Raw genomic sequence first — 22719 nt, forward strand, 5'->3', positions numbered from 1 at the left:
CTGAAACAAAGTGGAAATTAATACAAAAAAACGCCACCTCCTCCAATCACGGGAAAAGGGAAAAAGCAATCACTGGATTCGCGAGATTTAATTTAATTCCCTTTCATTTTCAGTCTCCAAGAGTGTCGCTCGGGGGGTGGAGAGTGGGGTGAGAGTCGAAGTGGCAATGCTGTGCTGCGATAGGGGTGGGTTTCCCCCCCCCCCTCCTCATCGTCTGCTATCCCGGCGAAAAAAAACTTTCAATCATGTCAAGGGATTGTTAATTCAAAATAATGTGATTTTAAAGTATCATGTACTGATGAAATCAAGGAATGGGTGTAGCGATATTGGGTACAGCAGCATCGATACATCTGATCCAAATAGATCGGGTCCTATCAGGAATTAAATCGAGCAAGAAATATGTATATCAAGTCTGATGTAGGCGAATCAGGTGTGTTCTGGAATTGGTCGAGTATAATCTTAGAAGCTCACATCTAACTCAAATTTACATCAGAAAATGAGCTTTTATAAAGTCAGATCTGCGCCCTATTTAACTTGATCTGAAAACAATCAAAATGGGTTAGTTTTAGATCAGACTACCGGTTCAGGATTCAAGTAAGCTCAATTTTCTTAACAACAATTTAGATCTTGCCTATTCCAATATTTTAACTGTAGCCAAAGTAGGAATAAGCCTGGGACTAAGTTAGCTAAAAATGTAGGACTTATATGAATTCATTTAAATGAGCGGTTGGTGACACGATTTACACATTTTTGACTTAAAAACATCTCTGTTTCGCGTCATTTATATCATGCATGGATGGCGTAAAATAAGACTGTGAGGTGCGGGTTGCCTACCCACAAAACTGCGTTCGGGGACACGATAAAAGGTGAAGAAAGATTTCGTGCTTTCCCGGCGAATGGACTTGGTAAAGAGTTCTCGGGATCGCCACCGGGTCAGGAACTCCATATCTGCCAACGTTTCGATGTCCGACTCGGTCATCGTCCTCAGGGCTGTGAATCATTCACAGCCCTGAGCCAAATTTAAATTATTTAAATTTTTTACGTTTTTCGTTAAAAATTTCGAAATTTGGAGACAAAATTGCGAGCAGAAGATATTAACCGATTTTGAAAAAAAATCATATCTGTAAAACCCACCCAGGTACCCAACTTTTGCCGGGTATTACAATTCGCTCCTAAAAAAGAGTGGCAAAACGAGGCTCCCTATTGGATATATCTCTGATCGTAATATTCCTGCTCGCAAGTCTTATTTCGTTCTTTTCTTGTGCATTCTTTTCAGGTTCATCTGGCAACCCCGACGCCAAGCGGCTCTACGACGACCTTCTCTCCAATTACAACAAGTTGGTCCGGCCCGTGGTGAACGTCACCGACGCCTTGACTGTCAAGATCAAGCTGAAGCTGTCCCAGCTGATTGACGTGGTGAGTGCGCGCTCTCAGCTCTCATTTCCTCCGAATATTCGTGTAAACGTGGACGATCCTCACATTGCTTCTTGCCTTCTCGTGTGATTTATTTCATCACTTGCTAAGAAAACCGTAATGAGTGGTGATCTTTTTTTCCGGCATTATCTACTTGTATGATTGGAAATTAAATTGTTTCTCGCGTTAAAGCGCTGACTTGCCCACATATATAAGATTTTTTGGTTCAATTACTATGGGGAATAGCATTCGCTTGTTGCGTAAACGGTAGCTAAATGATGAAGAAAGATATCGTGCTTCCCCGGCGAATAGACTTAGTGAAGTGTTCTCGTGATCGCCACCGGATCAGGTGGCGACCATGCGGATCAGGACCGGACCAGGCATAACTGTCGGCGTTTCGATGCCCGACTAGGCCATCGTCCTCAGGGCTGTGAGTTCAAGTGAGTGAGAACAAGTGATACTCACAGCCTTGAGGAAGATGGCCAAGTCGGACATCGAAACGTCGGCAGTTATGCAGTTCCTAACCCGTTGGCGATCCCGAGAACTCCTCCCTAAGGTACCTAAATGATATTTGTCAGTGTAAATGATAAAGCACAACCAAAGATTCGATTTATCGGAATCATACAGTTAAGGCTGTTAAATAATTGTAGCTCTTTTTTCGTGAGGAATTATATTTTATAGAAATGTATTTGATGCTAACAACGAATAATGGAAAGCTGATTTCACACTCACCCAAAAAAAAGCATCGAGACCATATGTCTCGCGTAAACAGCCATCGCAACTACGCCCTCCAGTGGCAGTCACGTGAACTAAAAATATCCAATTTGCTTACGCAATAGCACTTCACTATTTACACAAGGACCATTGGGGACAAATCAGCTCTAGGCTAAAGTCGTACTTAAAAATATCTTCTAAGGGTGGGGTGGATCTGGCCCGTAACCTGAAAACCAAACGCCAGGGTGTTAGTCCGGGGTGAGATTTACCTCGCTCGTTCAACCCACCTTACGAGTAGAAGCTGAGTGAGTTGTACTCTTAATTCAATAAATGAGATACCGGTACCTGAGCACCGTTCACAGGAGATGTTGAAGCCGGTCTGAAGCTCGTCTGGACATACTCAAGCATACTCCGACTCCCATGAATTTATTTAAACGTTATGCGCAATATTTAATTGAAATTATTGTGAATTTTAAGGCGAAAAAACTGTTGTGTAGTATACTGACATTCCTTAAGATGGCGTGCTGCGCGATTTCTTGGGCTCAAAAGTGGAGTGGCTGTAATCAATTCATTAATCACCGTTTGGTGGAGTGATAGCGTGGTTTCATTTTATCGATAGAGGTCGTCGCACGAGGAGGTTGTCAAGGGATACGGTGGAGTGAGGGGATAGGTGTACATAGCCGCTTCTCTAGCTCCCCCGATTCTTCTCTCTCCTTCGATTAATTAGTGCCGAAGGGACTGGAGCCCGCCTCTCTCCTCCTCGCCTCCTAGGCCTCCTTCTCTTTCCTTCCCTTCACCTTCAGTAGTTAGATGGGTCCCAGATGAATTAGCGAGGGCGTATAAATATTGGAGAGGGCTCTGATATGATTCCATTTCTTTTGAAATCTATTTCTTGATTGAATCGGGAGCGAGAAGGTTGAGAAATCTGAAGATAATAGGGTCTGAAATGGATCTTCCCGAAATTCTTCCTGCCAGGGGATCGGACGGGGATGGATGTATACTTAAGTCTGGTCACCCCGCGACCACTCCCGGATTTTAGTTCAGTAACCAACATTCAGAGCGGAAAGCACATTTTCGTATTCACTTTAATCTCTATTTAAATGCTAAGATTTGGAACTATTTGTTCCATTGGCAAACCTTTATTAATTTACCCAACCAACAAAATAAATAGACCAAATAAATGAAATTCGTGAGTAGGTTTCCGCGGCGTTGTTCACGATGACTGCTAATTTTCGGGTTCTCCAGCCGCGTCTGTCGTTTATGGTTGACAACCATAATCGACAGACGCGGCTGGAGCGACAGACGCGGCTGGAGAACCCGAAAATTAGCAGTCATCGAGACCAAATAAATGGCCCGCACGACAATGGATCATCCTGCGTTAGAATATGCTACTTCATATTATGAAGTTCATAATGGGATCCTCACAGTAATACAGATATTTCTGAGCTTGAAAAAGTTTAATGGAAGGCAGCCAGGTGCATTTTATTAGGAGCCATAATAGGGAGGAGAGCGTCGCAGCTATGCTACCGTGTTTGCGATGGGCACCTTAGAAATTAAGAAGAAACATACATATTTGAGGTCTAAAATTTTTTTAGAGTAGTAAATGTTCCTCGATTCTCTGCTGATGCCGTTATAGTTCTTTAGGGAGCACTATTAATTGTGAATTTTGGACAATTTGGTTCAGATTTCATTATAGAATTGTGTTGTATCTGCATAAGTTTATTTTCTAATTATTTTCTCCTTAACTGATGGAAACTTATGTATTTATTATAATACTCAAAATACCACCAGGTGATAGCTTACTAGAAAAATAACGAATAAGTTAATAAATTGATAGCAATGAAATGCATTGGTTGTCGTCATAGGACAGGCGTCTATTTTGTACTTTCGTAACCTACTTCTCTTCAGTTCCATGATTATCATCTCCATTGTGTCCTTCAACAATCCTCAAGTATTTATTAAAACATCTCTCTCTGTTTTCCTTCAATTTTTACCTCCAATTTATTCTCCAGCAATCATTTTGTCTAGTTACTTACCCTATCCTTCGGGTATTTCTCATAATGGTGCTGAAAATTCCACCGAAATTATTCGAAATAATTGCAATTTCTGTGAAACGTTTTAATCTTTTTATCCAAGTCTCAGAATTTTGCCAAGAAACTTTGTCTCTCCTCGAATTTAACTTCACTCATGATTCTTTAAGCAAAATATTTACCACCCAACTTTTTCTTTCATTATTTCAAAGACTAATCGGGATTACTCATGTCCTACCTTTACTCTATCTTACGCCTCTTTTCATCTTCTAAACAATTTCTCTTTCATCTTGCCAAATGGTGTTGTTATAGGCGTGATTGAAGCCAAAGATCGTGCTCGTATAAGTAATCACTATCGATGCCATATTTTTTCATTGTTTGCTCCACTCCCTTCCTTTTTTATCCTCCGAAAAAAATAAATGAGTGATGGGGGTGGGTCAGAAATCTGTTTTGCGAATGTGTGCCAATAGGGAGCGGGTGGATCGTACCCGCCCCACCCCCCTCACCCTCTGGGAAGGGAGTTTTTTGGAGGGGGGGTGGGGTGGATAGGGGTAAGTTGGCGCCAGTTGAGACGAAAGCAAAGCATTAAGGCTTTATTTTATTTTTTACCGATCCTTGCTCTGTTTACGTGCTGTTTTGGCACAAGTGCCACCTCGGCTGACAGAGGGAGAGAGTGGAAAAATTGCTACCTTAACCTTTCCACGCTCAAACATGATTAGTTTTTTCGAGCAAATATTTGAGGCTCAAATTTACGATGCAGGTAACGTTTCCGGAACGTTATATAACATGACAGGCTGACTACTCACAGCTATCGTATGATTAAACGACCGTAAAATCGTCGCGTTTTCGTGTACCTTAATGAAATAAGTGGCAGTGTGTCGCTTTCACTAAGATTTTGTATCATAAATATTTCCCGATTTGATATAGGACGAAACAAATCGCCGGAATAACTGAGAGTCCGTTAGGCTACGCAGCGAACCTTAAATTAGCCCTCCCGGATTTCTGATGTAAAAAAGCCCTCTCTTGAGGGTTTTTGCAATGTGTGAATGCTCATCGTAGGTCTTCGAGTGGTATTATTATCATGTTACATAATTTCATTGCTTCATCTATTTTCGTACATATTTTACAAAGGCAATGTGAAGCTTTACGTGGTTTTTCTTTAGACTCTTGCCTGTTGGTGGGGTGACCTTTAGGATATTACAGTACATGACACATGAATAAAAATAGCACAATATCTCCAGTTTGAGAAAGAAACTAACTAAAATGTATCCTATATGTGTAGTGTCTCTATTAACTTATTACGCAGATGGGGGTTCCTTTAAAGCACCTCACTAAGCACATTTGCAGTGGTGAATATTATTGCTCAATCTATTTCATTGCTAAATCTTTTTTGCATATCATTTACAAAAATAGTGGTAAGTAGCTTTACCTGGTTGAGAAAATTTTATATGCTCGTGCTGTTAATAATTTTCTGAGTCAATCCAAGAAAAAGCCTTAGCCCAAAGTGTGAAAAGCATTTATAAAAATAGATGTACCTACCTATTTAGTTTGGGAAAAACATAAAAAGATTTTTCCGTAGATTAGGAGAATGAGACTTATCCTCAACTTTTTACTTATTTCTTCCTGAAATTAGAATGAATTAGTTTAAATAAAAAGAATGATCTAGGCAGCAAACCCTGTGAATAAACCTACAAATATATATTTATAATTCCAAAAGTAAAGTAATTGACCATGAATTCCTTTTCTGTGCGCCTTTATTACTGTCAATGTTTCGCGATATGCCATTGGAAACATTTACATTGCCAAAAAGGTTTCCAGTGGTAATGGAGTGGATTTAACTTATTTTATTCGATGGAGATACCACATTCTGAGGGGTTATTATTTCCAAATTTGGTATAAAATTCAGATGACGTCACGGATCTATTCAAATACGGGCGTTGTTTAGAAGTTCAATAAACGATCGTCAACGGCGCGCGAGTAACGGCTCAGTTGAAGAGCTGTTATTCACGGGAACGGTGCACTATTGTGCTATCGTTGTTCCCTCGAGCAATGAATGACTCATTGAACGGTTCATTGAAAGACCCGAAAGATCTCTGAATGTGGCCAATTTCATTCGGTAGTACATAATAACGCTCCTAGTGCCGGTATGGGTTGTGTGGTTGTATTAACGCCATTGTTATTTGTCTTCAGTATAGAAATGATTCAAAACTAAGGTGCAGGATGTAGTTAGAACGAATTCGTCAGGAATTTAAAGAATACAATCCTGTGATCATACTCCGACCGATTACATTAATTGATACCAGTGCATCAATTTTTTACGGTTTTACTTTTCCTTCATTTAAATGCCATGCCTATTCGTTTGAAGACCGCTTTACTCCAATGCAACCGGTGGCCTTTTTGTGATGGTGAACTTGTTTAAATCTTAGGCTATCAGCATCGAAGTTTCTAAATACACATATTTGGCTATTGAGCCCGAGAATTGACTATTTGCCTGGCTCCTGAATATTTAAATTTTTACACACGAGCGAAGAGTGGCAAATATTTCAAATATCGGCTATGGCCTCTACCGTGTTTAGTGGCCCTAGCATCGTACTTGATAGTGGTCATCATGGATTTCAAGTATTAATATGCGTATTCTAAAAGCATGCATGTTATTTCTTTCACTGCCTTTCTTAGCTATGCAATATATCAAATTGCATCATATGCAAAATAAATCATTGGCACCGCTATGCAATATCCCTAACTAGCCGCATTACAATATCTCATTTGATGAACAAACCTCTTAAAAATTTATTTCTTATGGCATTTACGTGGATTTCAAAGAATGAAAAATATTAGAAATAAGTATAATAGGATAGGTGGTTGAAAAAAATATTGATTTTAAATAGGTTTAATAAGCTGTTTAATATCATTGCTCCGTGGTCTATCTGTGTAAAGTCACCACCTTTCTCTCCCCTTCGCCATTTTCCTACTCGCGCCCCGTCTGATAATAATTATAATGATAATATCTCCAATGCTAACAGGTTCTTGCAATGAATATAATTTTAATTCTGTAGATGAAGCACGCTTGAAATCATCTATTTCCGCGTTTTGAAAGGATCTCCTGGATTAATCTTAAATCAATAAGAAAATACAACATGTCTTATTTCATGTTCCAATATACTCTAATGTGGAGTATATATTTAATGTATATTTTTCTCCCAGGTTGTAAATACACAAATTTTCGTAATAAGACAAGAATCTCTTTTTTTGTATGCCTCCTTGCTCCGGGAAACTAGAGTCCAAAAATCTTGCACTTCCGTTGCATCAAAGCTGAGGAATGATTTTCCGAAACGGTAAAAATCGGTGCTCTACTGGAAATATTTAAGAGAAAGACTTTCACGCACTTACTTTCCAGTGTCCTATGAATCCTGACTGCGTTTATTTTTACTGACTGAGTTCATTGAGTTGTATGCTTATTGATATCTTTAATGTTCATTTTGTTTTAGAAGAAGAAATTCAGTTCATTTTTCATATTGCAGAATGATTGCTTTGTTACCCTAATATCTATTGTCAACACACACCTAGTAAATTGATGCCATGTTCTAAAGGGGTTTAGACTCCTAGAACAAAAAATGAATTAATTATTGTTATTATTTCCTGGATACTTAATCGGGACTCGAATCCGCGACCTTCGGTGTAGGATGCGAGGACTTCACCTCCGCTGCTGTCGGCTTTTTCTGTTTTTATTTTCTCGTTCAACCACTCCCCTCCCCCCCGCCCTTCCACGGTCCTCCTCCCCCTCCACTTTTCATCCCTTCCATTTTCGGGACGATCTTTTTTGGCAAAAACATGCATTCGTGAGGGGAGGAAGAGTAGTGGATGTCTGCGTTTTATTGGGATTCGAGAGCGGTGCGAACGACTCCAGAGGAAAGAAGCAGGTCACATTTTTATGACCCCTCGACTCAAACGCACGCACACGTGCGCACACACGCACACTTTTTCCCATTCTTCCCAATCTATTCATGTTCCATCTCATTCATTCCCTTGCGCAGTTTATGTCCTTCTCCATATCAATCCCATCTTATTTTTTCTTCTCTTCGTGGGAAAGGATAATAAAAAGAAAAACTCCCTTCGATTAGTAATGCATGCGTACGTATACATATAAAAAAGCAGGCCGATGGAAGGAAGGAAGGGGAATGGCAAAAATACCGGATCGGGGAACAAAAGAAAGATGGTCCCAGTGTTTTTCGAATCCGCCCCACCCCCTTCTTTTGTTCGTTTTTCCAAAGAAAGGGCGGCCAAGTGCCCAAGAGGAATGGACTCACTGACTCTTTCTTTCTTTCTCTCCCTCCCTCTTTCTTTCTTCTATCGCCCTCCTTCCCCTCCTCTCCATTCCTCATCCTCTCTCCTTCCACGACTTCTTCTTCTTCTTATTCTACTTTTCCTGAGGGAGGTGATGGGATGGGAGGGAGGGGGGGAGGGGTTGGGGGCTCAAAAGGGTAAAAAGAACGTTTTCCTCGCGAGATGGCGCGCGTCCGAACTGTGCGCTAACGAGCCATTCCCCCCCCCAACCCCACCCCGTCCAACCCCCCACCCCCACCCACCCCCTGTCTTTCTTCCCTCCCCCTTTTTTTACTTTCCGGGATTGTTCTCTCGCTGCTGTGTGCCCGTCTTCGCGGGAGCCGCTATTCATTTTTTTATGCCTCTCTCTTCCCCGGGGACGCTTGAAAATTTCCTTGTTGGAGAGAGAGAGAGAGAAAGAATAAGAGGCATCCCCCATCCAACTCTTTCTTTCTTTTCTTTTTGTGCGGGGAATTGTTCGCCGAGTTAACCAACAATGACGTCTAGGATCACTTATTTCCCCTCCGGAAATCTGTGGGGAAGATCTTTAAAAGCCGCCCGCTCACTCTCCATAGAAAATACCTCGTATCACAGCTGAAAGGATTTGGGCTAAAAGTTATTGTGCTCCTGTAGTCGGGGGGCTGTTGAGTCTGAGGTCATTTTTATATGAGAGGGGGATAAACTTTGTTGGCGTCTTCTTTTACGGCGGACGATGGACTGGATGACTTGATGGACAGCTGCGCATTTTACAACACCCGAAAGCATGAGGTCGATTCATGGTGTGGAGTGTGAACTTGTTGATTAATCCGAGAATGAAAACTTCCTCGGGTATTGTTCGCATGTAAAAGTGTTACACCCCGCGTCAATTTGAACAGCAGGGAAGTATTTTTTTCAAAGCGTCTTCAGCATCTCTTTCGCCAGGGCTAATAATCTCGCCTTCGTTGCACACCAATTTATATCCAATTATGTGACTGGATGTGGGATATTCCAGTTGTAGTTTCTTCTTCTATAAATTAACGGCATTCACTTGTCACTAAATCTTCGTCCGTTGTCTATGGAGAGATTTCTTTCGTGGTTCTTTATATCTAGGATCTTCCTAAAAATTCTTGCTGCAAACATTTTTCTTTTGTGAGTGCTCTACGTCATGTGTTTTGCGATGGCCGATTTTTCTGCATCAACAAGTCGGATGGTGGCGCAAGGTCGGATGGCGTTCTTTAAAAATGGGGAATATACATGAAATTTGTTCATCATACTAGTGAGTCTCATTTAGTAGACAATTTTATCACGAGTCCAAATATATAAGCCAAAACTCTCCTAGAACTCCACAAACGTTATTAAATGCTAATTAAAAGTGAGCGAATATCGCTTGAAATCACGTGACCTGAAACGCCTTCTGACGACATCTCATGGTACACCATTCACAAGTGAGTAGAGCGGTAGAGCCTCAATGCAAGATGTCGATGTAAAAACCATCGTTGAGCTTTATAGTAGTTTCTCAAAGGACAAATAGAGTTAGAGGGATTTAAGAACGCACAATACGACAGTTTACTTTTGGTCGACTCCTTTACGTCGGCTGATGTTCTGAAAAAAACAGTGATTGCTTCGTAACTACCGCGATGCGTGGAGTAGAAACAAACAGGAAAATAATTATACGATTAAAAAATTATATTACGAACTTTTTTAAATATTTTTTTCATATATTACCCAGTAATATTTAATAGATCCATTGCCAGCTGAAAATTCATCTTATGTGTTTACTTAGTAACCTATCAATCAGAGCTTACATACTTGAAAAAGGCTATTCGGGCTTCCAGCCGGGTGGTCTCCCTCCATTCTGCAGACGTTTCGGAACACGAGTCGGGTTCCATCCTCAGGGCTAATGGTGAGTGGATGAAGCTTGCCAGCTTATATCGTCTTTAATTGGTTGTAAGGTCTGACGTGATTGGCCGGGAGGTAGCCAATCTTATTTTCCTAAGTGCCGGATTCCATACATTACATAGTGAATACCCGGCGTTGAGGTACGGTTGAGGGTGTTAGTTGTCAGCCGGATCTCGATAGATTCCTTTACCAGTCTTTCCCAGAATTTAGTCTCACGGCATAAAATATTCTCGTGGTCCCACTTCACCCTACAGTCGGATTCAATGGCGTGTTTTACAACCGCGGAGTTTTCCGGTTGGCAGAGTCTAAGGTGCCTCTTATGTTCTTTGATCCTGGTATTAATGGTTCTCCCCGTTTCCCCAATATACACCTGCCCACACTCGCAAGGAATTTGGTAGACCCCTGGAGTTTCAAAACCACAAGGATCCATGACTTTAACAGGTAGGTCTCTTAGTTTGGAAAATGGTTGGAAAACGGTGTCAATACTGTGTTTTTGGAAGAACCTTGAAATTTTCCCGGACGCCGTAGATACGTAGGGAATTTTGGCCATAGCGATGGGCTTCGTTCTTTCTTTCTTTAGCCCGGAAAGCCTTTTTCGAATATATTCACCGGGAAAGCATCAGATTTCCTTCAGAGCTTACATAGTTTTCCCAATCGGCCGAATTTGAGATCCAAATGATCATAAAAAGGTAATAAAAAAGTATTTAATAGCCACAAAAAGAAGTTTCAAGTACTATCGACGCTGTGTTTACTCGGGTTCCTGTTTTTGAACTGAGGTCTGAGAACTGAGCAAAAATGAGTCGAAATTGTAGGTTTTACGTTGACATGCAGCGGACGTTATCGGTATCACAGTAATACATATTGTCACCTACCTATATATTTAATCCTACAATGGGCAGACTCATAGGTACAATTCTAGGGTTTTTTTACAGAATGAAATAAGTGATACATCCTAAATTTGGTGGCCAACCGAGAAAAACTGGCGATTTGAAAAAACCCTACGGTAGCCCTGATTCAACAGTGTACTTACGTTGAGAAATATCCCGTTGACAATGTAAATAAAGTATATAACTCCATTCCGCGGCGACATAGCCTGAAAGTTTTTATTCAACATTATTGCGACCATCAATCGTGATTGACTGTATCAGTTTCAGCTTGTTTCTCTGTAAAATTCGAATCGCTCTGCGGGGTAGCGTCGAGAGAGGGGGTTTAGTGAATCCATTTTGAATGCAAGGTGGGTGACAACAAATTTCGAGGTCGACTGGAGAGTCTTCCATTGAAATATTCGTGTAAATGACACCTCGACCCCTTGTAGACGCCATTCGGAGCACGTCGCGGACTGAGATGGCGCTAAACTCCTCCCCTCTCAAACCTCTCTGTATCAGTTCTTTGGAAGAAGGCGAGCTCTTCCCTCGACCCATCCCTTCCATCCTCGACGAAAGATCCGGGCTATAAATTTCCTGGCGTCACGCCACCCATCCCCCGGCCTCCCTCCCTTTTGCTTGTCTAACCCCAATCTTCCCTCTTCCCTTCTTCCCGCGGCCCCTACTCTCCTCTAGAGCGATGGGTCGTTCGTGAACGACCAAAGAGAGCGATCGAAACCTTTCCTGTGCTCGATTGATTGAACTGGATCACTGTAACAGACGGCACGATATTTTGAAACACTGCAGGAACAAGTGACTTTGTACGCCATCACGCGCACGGGTGAAAAGTTAAATGCACTAAAGGATGAAGTTCGCCATGAAAATATATTTGACTAAGCCGGGATTCGAACCCGGATCTCCCGATTGCCGGTCAGGCGTTCTAACCAGTTACACCACCAAGGCATTTTCTCAGAGCGAACTTCGGGATGGGTTTTACCGAACAAGATGTTGACGTCACAAGTCCACACTGTGGCACATGTGGCGAGGGACGTGCTTACTAAGCCACTGTCGGGGTGAGAAACCCTTATTTTGCCGCTGGTCTGCGACGTCGTTTTTTAAAGCACTGCATGAACAAGTGACTTTGTACGCAGTCACGCGCACGGGTGCAAAGTTAAAAACACTAAAGGATGAAGTTCGCCATGACCTGACCGGCCTGACCGGCAATCGGGAGATCCGGGTTCAAATCCCGGCTAAGTCGAATACTTTTTCATGGCGAACTTCATCCTTTTGTGTATTTAACGATATTTTTGGCCGTTCGCGACCGATGTCAGTCGACCTTCTTCATTCGCGACTTCATCCTCGCCGAGCCTTTGCAATGGAAGTCAGTTTTGGCCGCTCGTGACCGAGAAAAGATTTCCAGTCACTCATAGCCTATATTATACTAGCCTATTAGCGTTTCTGGCCAGCACTTGAAAATCAACTTTGTGAATGGGTTATTATTCAAAGATCAAGGAGAATAAGGCTCTCAACAACCCGAATTTTACTTCAAGCAAGGCGAATTGCACGAGAGAAACAAATAAATGACTTCAAATCCTTTACCTCTTGGGAATTCCTATTCACGAAGAGGAATAATTTAAGCAGTCGTGCCTTGACAAGTATTGGCCAGAAATTACCACTAGATTAGGAGGCCAAGAAGATAAAATGTAGACAATGTGTGAAAGAGAGCATTTTCGGAGTAGAAGAAATGCATTTGGGTAATATGGATGAAGTGCTAGTAAGTTTTGATCTTCCAATTGCAAGAGCTGTAAATCTTAAAGGAGCAAAGGGAGTGTCGATTGCGATTGAAGAAGTCATGGTGCCGCGGGCCGTAGATTGTAAGGGAGCGGGCCGCGTGCTTGACACCCCTGGCCTATAACGTTCGCTCATGAATGGAATTCTCCGTCAAATGCAACGCATCGTAGAATCGTGATTAGTGCAACTACGGATTTAGAGACCAATTGTGTGCTTTTATTCAGAATGTATTTCATCGTTTCTCTTCTACAATTTTAAGATCGTTTTGAAGCAGATATCCATTCAACTCTCCTATCAGCTAACCTTTTTACGTGTATACGCATTTCTATTTTTTCTCGTCCTTTTTTTACTTTTTGCTCATTTTTTATTCAAAGTCCTTCTTTTTTCGTTCTCGCCAACTACTTGTCCCTCCACGATTGTCTTTACGAGGTATTATGTTGGAAAATATAAGCAGATAAAATACGGGTGGGAGCAACTGTGCGACAACATTTTAACCCTGTAAAGCTGATCCAAGTATGAATCAAAATTAGGAGTGATTTTTAGGTCAAAAACGCACCATTTTTAAACTACAGAAACGTTGAGACAAGAACTGCGATTGGCCGCGAGTTTGCTCCGTTGTCGGATGCTCTGGACGACTCATGACTTCGAATGGTTAGCGTGCCGGTGAACGCGATACATGCAAGACATCCGGCAACAGGGCAAACTCGCGGCCAATAGGAGCACTTGGCTCAAAGGTACTGTAGTTTGCAAATGGTGCGTTTACGACATTAATACCATTTATAAATTTGATTCTTACTGGCATCAGCTGATAGGCAACGGATGAGAGGGGGAGCTCATTACACGAAAGTGGCCTTAATCTAGCGATTTGATCGTAGGATTATTCTTCCTCATAGTATAATTCTCTAAAATCGCTGGAACAGTAATGGTTTCGCCTGATTTCGCTATTTAGTTGGGCCCTTTTCGCTTCTATAGCGTTAAGGTGTTTTTCTCCGTCCCATCCCTTCCAACCCTTTCCCTGCCCCAGGAGGCGTCGTCGGGCTACTATCGCGGCGGCGCCTCTTTCCTTTTTCCTTCCTTTCCTCCCCCTCCCCGGGTAATCGGGCGTATCAGCACGATTGCTGGGTCCCGGCTCCGGTGTGTTGTACCCTAGCAGGAATCCCCTGACCCCTCATTACTTGGCATCAGCAATCCAAGTCAAAATTTCGTGGTTCAATTTTTCTACAGGCAATATACATTCGGATGGTGACTCAGTGATAACTGACGTAACAAAGTAGTGACCGACCATTCGCGAATGACTCATTGAAGTGAATGGTGAACGACGATCGCTATGACTGAAACGACCGACTTGGCACGCATCTCTAGTCCTCTGCCTTCCCCCGCTCCCCCTCCTCTCTTCCCTCGGGAATATCTCCACACTCTGGGGGGGGGGGGGAGGGGTCTACGCCCCCCCCTCTCTTCCCCCTCTGCTTCTGCTTCCCTCGCCGCGTCACCGTTGACAGGGTCTCCCCCTGGAAGTGGGATCCCGGAATAGGCGCGCGTGTCGGCGCAATTCAACGTGTGCGCGCCCCGTGTGTGTGTTTTGTTTCCTCTTGCGGCCGAAGGGATGACTTGGAGTGTGTGTGCTGAGGAGAGGGCGGAAGGATGCTGCTGCTCTTGCGTTTCTGGGGCAAATGTTGTCTTGGCGACGAAGGCGGTCGATGTGGCAACACCGCCTGTGCAAACGTTCTAAAATAACGGTGGATCCAATGCACATATTTACTTATACATCCTTAAAGCATGCTAATATACCCTATTAAATCATTTCTTTTGTCAGGAATAGTGTGTTCTCTATAAATCTTTTTTCTTCTTCTCCGTATCCTTCTTGATTTTTCCTAGTTCTCTTGGTTTTTCTTTTGGTCTTCTTCTGGGGACTCCCCTACCTGTTTTTCTTCAATTATATTTCTCATATAACAGTTTTGTTTCATTACGTGGTAATTCCCTGTGTTTTTCTTCGGTGTAGTGTGTTTCATCGTGCCCTTTCTTTCCCTATTCAATAGAATATCTCCTTTCTTTTTTATTCATCAATTTTATCTTTGGATTTTTCCTCTAGGTGCAGGTCTCGAAGAACTCTACTCTTATTTGATATTCACACGAGCTCTCAGTGAACATTTCTAACTGACAGCTTGATTTGCTGAGAAATTTTGTGAGACCGTTATCGATCAATAAAAGAGATTTTTCATTCAATCACTTGGGAACGGAATGTATGAATAGGCAAGGTTCATAAGCTAGCTGTAATTCACGTTGCCGAGTGAACTGATAAAGCCTGAAAATGAGACATACTCGTAGTGCATCGGTTTAAATGATGATTATCCTGCATCCTGGTGCATTATGATTATTATGGTTTAATGATGATTATCCTGATGCACGGCCTGATAGGCAACGGTTAAGAGGGGGAGAGCTCATTTAATGGCTTTTTCCAAAAATAAATTTGAATAAACAAAACAGCAGAAAGTAAATAGAGACTGTTGGTGGGAAAGACATCCATTTATATAAGTTATAATAAAAAGAGAAGCCCGGTACGACAGAATAGGATCGCGCAATTGATCAACTCGGTAGCTGACTTGACGTGGAGCGGAGAATTCACCCTGGGCCAAGGTATGGCAACGCCGCAAATTTTAAGAGGGACCTCATATTTAACATAAACAATAGCACTGAAAAAAGGTTGCACAACAACCAATATCTTAGACCAAGTTTGAATTCATCACCACTGGTCAACAATCCTAAGATTGGTTCAACGATCCCCTTTCTTATAAATAAAAAAACGAGTGAACAGTGTTGAGGGATTTGTCAGAGTATTTATTTGCCAGTTTTGTTAAATCAGTGAATTAGTCTCAGCGTCTGATTATACTTATTAATCATACATTACTTAATAATTGAATTTATAATAATTAAAAAAAATATTTTATATTAAATATATATCCGCTTTAACCCCTGAGTACAATTCAAAGGGATGTGATGATATTTTCTCGAAGATGGGGGATGAAAATAAAGAAAGGGATGGAGGAATGTATGGATATACATATTACCCGAAATGGAGTTCAAGGAGCGTATATTATAACACATCCAGGTTTTTAGAGCACTTGTTTAATGAAGGATAACTTTTAAAAAACCTCGTAGTCGTATCTATAATTTTAAGCGGGAAATATGATTTGGCAATGGCAAATAATGATCGAAGCAGACATGCTTCCTCCCGCTTCAACTCTTTCCCAGTTGCACGAGCTGCACCCCAACCTTCTCTGTTCCAACTTAAATCCCTAAATAATTATCCTTTTACCGAATAATGCTAGCTACCCTGTCGTTTAGAACATACACGAGCTATTAAGTGCCGTCAAGTGGGGTAACCCTTTCCAGGTAACTTTTACCCGAGGACGAAAAAAAGATTTGTTGTTCTGTATGATACCATTTGAATTCAGTTATCGACTTAGTTCTTGTATCAGGCTACAGGTAGCATCACTGGCTTCACTCCTGAATAATGGCCCGTAAGGGGATCCGAATAAAATAAATTTACAGGTTAAAATCAAGGGACTGTTGGATACAGTATTCCAAGAGAGATTTTGTGTGGGGTATCTTTGCTCCAACTCATTTTTTATAACTAGATTTGTATGTTGCCACGAGATTGGGCCAAAATTACCCCGATTTCAAGGTAACTTTGGTGAAAATTAAAAAAATCCTGGTTACCAAAATAATTAGAGGTTCACAAATAGCCTTAAATTGAAGGTAAATGATCTTTTAATAATTTTAACGACTTTATTAGCGCTGTTTATTAATTAAAAGTTAGATTAGAATGTTTGATTCCAAGAAATCATGAAAAGTTGCGCCTAAGTGACCCTTGTAGGTGGTCACATTGATTGGAAAATTCCAGTTGGTGATGTTTGGAAGCAGAAAATTTGTTCTAAAAAAACCCCATTCAGTGAGGCACCCAATGTTTGTTTGCAATACTAAAAAAACACTTGTGGAGAGCAATTGCGCCCGAGACCATCCCTAATTTTCAGTTCATCTACTGTTAATTGCATCCTCTTTTATAAGCTTCTTGTTCTTTTTTAATATTTAGAAGGCACCTGAGCGTAATTAGACTTCACTCAAGAGAAACAGAAATAGTAATTACTGTGTTTTTTTTCTGGAAAGCAATCGACCTAATTTCCGACTCAAATTACTGGTGCAGTGACCTACGTTATAGATGATAGTACGTACTATGCGCAATTTCGAAGCCTCGCCGAGTAAATAAAGTGCCTTGTAATTTCGCTTAGTTTTCCTTCCCTATATTATGAATGCGTATTTTAAGGCCACTAGCCCAAAGGGTTGTGGTGAACTCTTGAAAATCACTTTTATGGGTTGATACAGGTTAAAGGAAATATGGAGAAAGGGAATAGGAGAGCGCGAAAAACCCATTTCGATGTGATTATTTTTAATAAATAGAATAATTTTTTAACTTTTGGTTGCTTGATTATTCAATCGGTGAAGTGCTAGTCAACTTGTTTCAAAGTATTTGATTCTAATCAGGGCATTGTTCGGAGAAATCAAATTATCATTGGAATGTGATCAAGTGATCTCGGTGTGCCATTCTACGAATAATGCTCATAATGTCTCTCGCTTGGTATATGGTCCCCAAAGCGCCGAGATGAGGTTTACGCTTATTGAAATTAATTATTCTTCTGCTCGATAAATAACTATTAGACACAGTATTAATGTAAATAATGATCTTAATAATCTCAAATTATACACGCCGTTGATTGTCTCTTTGATTGATTCATCTTATCCCGTAACTAATCAACAACTCGTTTCCCTTGGCAACCCTTCTGCTTATTTATTTTAATTTAAATTACCCATTGGTTAATTCATTAACTTCAACAGAGCTAAAGTAACGATATGATGATTTTAATTATACTATGGAATATTTGCCTGGGCTATCCTAATCATAATGCCTTTCTTATCGATTTCATCACCAGTTATTCTGCTTCCCAATGAACAGTATACAGGCAGATATTCCAGTTTTTTCCATTCATTAATGTTAACCTTAACTTCATCTATTCTACAGCATATTAATATCTTCCATTTCGATTTTCTATTCCATATGCTCAAGTTATCATTCCATCTAGGCCTTTTCCGACAGATGGGCTCTAGTCACGTAGGATAATAAGATTTTCCTCCTTCATTGTTCATTTCATTCATGTTAGGAAAATGGACCACCTCCTTTACCGCATCGCAACAGAGTGACCCCCTATCTATGGGTTGACCCGTGGAATGCGTTTCCTGCGTGGGAGAACCCCCCTCAATCCGTGAGGTTACTCGAAGGAGTGGAGAGGAGATGACAAGGGTGCAGGGGACAGCTTCGGCCAAATTAAGACCGCTCCCCTGTTTGTCCTCTTTTTTTGTGTTCCCAGGCGCCGCGCGCCAGATTGAAAAAGTTCAAAAGAGTCAAAGCTCTCCCTCCGCCGGAGGCTCCTCCCCGCACCCTTCAGTTCCTTCATCCTCCTCCGCCGCGCTCTTTCTTCTGCGACGTCTCCTCCATCCTCCTGCATCTCTCTCTTTTTCCTTCTTGTCCTTTGTGAATTTCCTCTCTCCTCTGCCGGCCCACCCGATTCACAGCCACCGCTATACCAAAATAATTTTCTACACACCTACAGCATTTAGTTGATTTACGAGTATATTTTCGATAGTTTCCGAGTAAACTTTGCGGAATATCATTCATAATTTAAGCCTCTGTCAATTTTAAACTTCAGTTGTCAATCTGAAAGGAAATAGAGGGAAATAAATACAAGGGAAAAATTGTTTTACCGTGCGGAATTCCTTTATTTTTATCTGTGAGGTCCTAAATTCTTATCGAATTCGTATAAAATATTAATCATATAACCTTTGTCTTAAGATGACAGTTTTCTCCTATTCCTCTCACAAATTCTCTGTTCCTCACAAGATCGATGCATTTTTAAAGTAAAATGATTGGCATGCTTCAATAAAAAATAGTTTCTCGTGGTAAATTTGAATCATTCATGGAAACCCGAGAAGGTAAGGACCTGAATTTCAACCAGGAAATTCCTTCCTCCTCTGTTAAGTTTGCATCATTGACAATGGCCTTACCTTCTTGTCACTGAAATAGTGCCTTTTGGTCCAGTTAAGTATTTTATGAATTTAGATCACCAAGATTTAAAATTGATTTTATTATCGATTAAGGTAGATGCGGACGAAGTTTAATGAAGCCAATATTTCATATTGCAGCGAGAACTGCCATTTTCAAGTTTTTCGCTTTCAATAATTTCAATATCATATCGATAGTTTTTTAAAATTCATGAGACCCATATTTTTTCTTCTTTTTTTGCGTCACTCACTTCTCAAACTATTGCGTTCCAAGTTCCAAGCGTGTTGGAGTGGAATTTAAAATAAACACTTGCAATTTACCACGATTGTAAAAGCTATTCCGACCCAGGTTTCCGTGAAGGTGATGCAGTAACATTGAACCTTCGTCGGAATAAATTTTATGATCGCGGAACAAATGCAAGAATTTTTTTCGTTATGGCCCCATAATGAACTAATTTTCAAGGTATCCTTTATTGAAATAGGTAGTTAGGGCTGGTATTCTGGCTATGAAGAGTCTTACTATGACCTGCTGAGTCGAGTTTTCGAGGCGAGCAGGTCTTTTAGCTGTATCCAGTCATGAAAAAATCGTTGAAATCGGTGAAATTGACTTAGTGCATCGCAGCAGCATCTGATCACTTGGTGTGCTTTGACATCGCAGTCACTCCCTTACACTCGATTGTAAGCAACTCCTACAATGCACCTCAAAGCTGAATCCATAGCAATAGAGTGCCGAGTCAAGGTCTCTGGGCGGCTTTGCCACAATTTTCTGATGACTAAGTTGCGTCGCAAATTTAAATGAGTGTCAATGGACCGCCTAGTCAGACTATTCTGCTGCTAATGGCCAAATTCTCCACAACGGCATCCTCCTCACTACTCGCGCACCTTACTCGCTTAAAGTGAACGGGTCAATGCACTGTGCGCGGTCCATTATGAGTCATGGGATAGATTCAAAAGGGTCCTATTACGCCGCTCTACAGTCAGTCCCTGATCGCATCCCCCCAGCCGTCATCATCCTCATCTCACTCAACGGCTTCACTCCCAAAATCCTCTCTTCTCCGTGGCGGCGGCGGTTGTACGATTATGACGAAGACCTCATCCGTCCCCCGAATTCCCCCATTCCACCGCCATGACCACCTAACGAGCCGCCAACCTGCTCTCCACAATCCACCATAATTACCGCTAACATCCCGTAGTCGGTCGGCCTCAGCCTGGCTGGGAAAGGGTGTCTACCCGCGGCGCGGAAAGCTTAATCCGGGCTCCAGGACTGAGCTAGATTAACTAGACTTTTTTCATCCATTGTTCCTCAATATTGTCTTTGTTTCAAATATATATATTTTTTGGTCCGGTAATAAGAATAATTGTTGTTTCCATTTGGGTGATGCCTTCGGGCGGCTTACTTAAATATGTTCGAAGTGGCCCATTGAAAGTAACTGACCTTCTACCCTGAATATGGGATCTTCGTTCACCTTTGGCTTCGTCTAAGGCGATCTCTACCCTCACCTATCCTAACGAACATATTTGCCTTTATTTTTCTCCTCTGTATTCAGGCCGGTTACAATGTCTTACCTACTGTACATTCCATGCATTTCCTAGAGATGTTTATTGTTTATTGGACAGCATATGTGCATTTTCGGAGAAAAAGTTAGGAAATTAAAAATATTATAAAATTGAGGGGTCCAAGCGAAGTCCCATCTCACCCTTTTGGTTTTTTCTTAGTTTTTAATTGTTAGAAACCGTCAGTTAATATTAAATTTTGGAACGTGAATAGTGAAGATCTCAGATGGTACTTCTTTTTATTTTCTATACTCGCTTTTGGCACTTTCTATTCCTTTTCATCAAAAAGAAGAGTGACTCGCGTCCTTCGAAGGAAGATCAGATGCAGCGCTTGAGTGTTAGGGAGATGTTTCCCGTTGCCAAGCGACATGTCAGTGGATATGAATCCGTCGCTGTTCCCAATCGCAGTTCCTCTCTATCTCTCTCCAATGCTCCTGTGGGCACTTGTTTCGACGCGTGCCGATTCCTTCCTTCCTCCCGTGCCGTGTTCGCGCGCCCACCGTTCTTGACATCGTCCACCCCTGGCGATGGAAATAAAATACAGCTGCATTCCACGCAGTGAGAAGAGATTTTATGTGTATGGTGTAGATGTGGTTCGCCGAGGGACCGTGTGTGGTTTGGGCGATGCATGCATTTGATAAAATCTGCTGTGCCCAAATTTCGACCCATATTTAAAATGCTTCGGTCTCTCTGCTGCGCAACCATGGCGGCCCCAAGGAGCCTATGCATCCATTTCGCAAGACAATAATAACGCGTTCAGAAGTTTTCAACCGGGTGAATCATTTAAATTGTTGCAAAAAATCAGTAATTTTTTAAATGAATGCAATTATATTAATATCGTATAGAAATGGGAGCAAGAAAGACAAGAAAATTAATTAATATTGCCATGATATCTAATTCATTGGTAGAATTCAATAATCTGAACATAGGTTTCCCTCCGCAAGCCTCTATTGGCCTTCTTTTCCGAGTATGCTCTATCAGTAAACGCTGGTATGGTGATTTGATTTGGCGTAATGTGCCAAATGTTGGGTATTATTTAAGGCCTGATTATTATCATATATTTGAGTATTTGCTAATGAAACAAATGTCCAATGGTATCAGGCTTATCTATGTGGAAGTAGATATTCATAAATGAAAAGATGACTTCGTTGACTTCCACTGATTTATTTTCTTGGTACGACATGTTTCGATCCATAGAGGTCTTTATGAATACTTATGTATGATGTACTTATGTATGATACTCATGTGTGTAATGAATATGTACTTGAAAATGACCTCTATGGATCGAAACATGTGGTACCAAGAAAATAAATCAGTGGAAATCAACGAAGTCGTCTTTTCATTTGTGAAACAAATGTTTGCTAGCTTATATGCGGTCAAATGTCCAAATTATTTTCATTTAATCACAAGAACACAAGATTAAAGTTAATAATTTTGTGCGAATGAGCTTCATCGAAGATATACACTCCTTTTGAATAGTACTCGTGGGTACTGCATGCTCTTTTAAGATTCGCATCAGTAATAACACCTTTTTTTCTTCGTTTTGGCTTGAATTTTGAATGCCTCTTCATCTCCAGCAATTATCCATGCACCATGGACCAAGAAGCTTATTGAATTGCAAAATTCTGTTCCCTGTTTTGTTTCGCACTGATCTCTCGATGCGTCGATTAAACATCACTTTAAATGGTGATAAATAAAGCAAAAAAATAAAATGCTTCATAGTGGGGATGTGCGAGTAGTGCTTTTTGATATCGAGTCGAATCTGGTAATTCCTGAACTATCCAACACAGCCATGCACTTTCCATCATATTCTTGCAATGTGAGTGTGCCGCAATAGTGTGTACTTATTGTACCTGTGATTTCTCTGTACTTGTGATTTTTGTCATATTAAAACTACCAAAAGTAACACCAACTGCTTCTTGCTCATTGAACCCTCCTATGTCCCGTGCGGCAACGGCCTTAACTATTTCGCAGATAAGTTGGTGGCGTCACCGACACCTGCAAATGGGGTAACCGTGACTCAGTCAACCTTTTGCCCCACG

The 22719-nt window shown here is 41.2% G+C and overlaps 1 protein-coding gene across 1 annotated transcript in view; it reads left to right on the plus strand.

Annotated features, from left to right (window-relative positions):
* The first annotated feature begins 1282 nt into the window (after positions 1-1282).
* The window catches only part of LOC124171649 (acetylcholine receptor subunit alpha-like), a 501957-nt gene continuing 480520 nt past the window's right edge, over positions 1283-22719 (plus strand). The window contains exon 1 of the mRNA XM_046550909.1: positions 1283-1416. The gene's annotated coding sequence lies outside the window, so the exon portion shown is untranslated. The remainder of the gene's footprint in view (positions 1417-22719) is intronic.

This window comes from Ischnura elegans, chromosome 1, assembly GCF_921293095.1.
Source record: "Ischnura elegans chromosome 1, ioIscEleg1.1, whole genome shotgun sequence".
Classification (NCBI taxonomy): domain Eukaryota; kingdom Metazoa; phylum Arthropoda; class Insecta; order Odonata; family Coenagrionidae; genus Ischnura; species Ischnura elegans.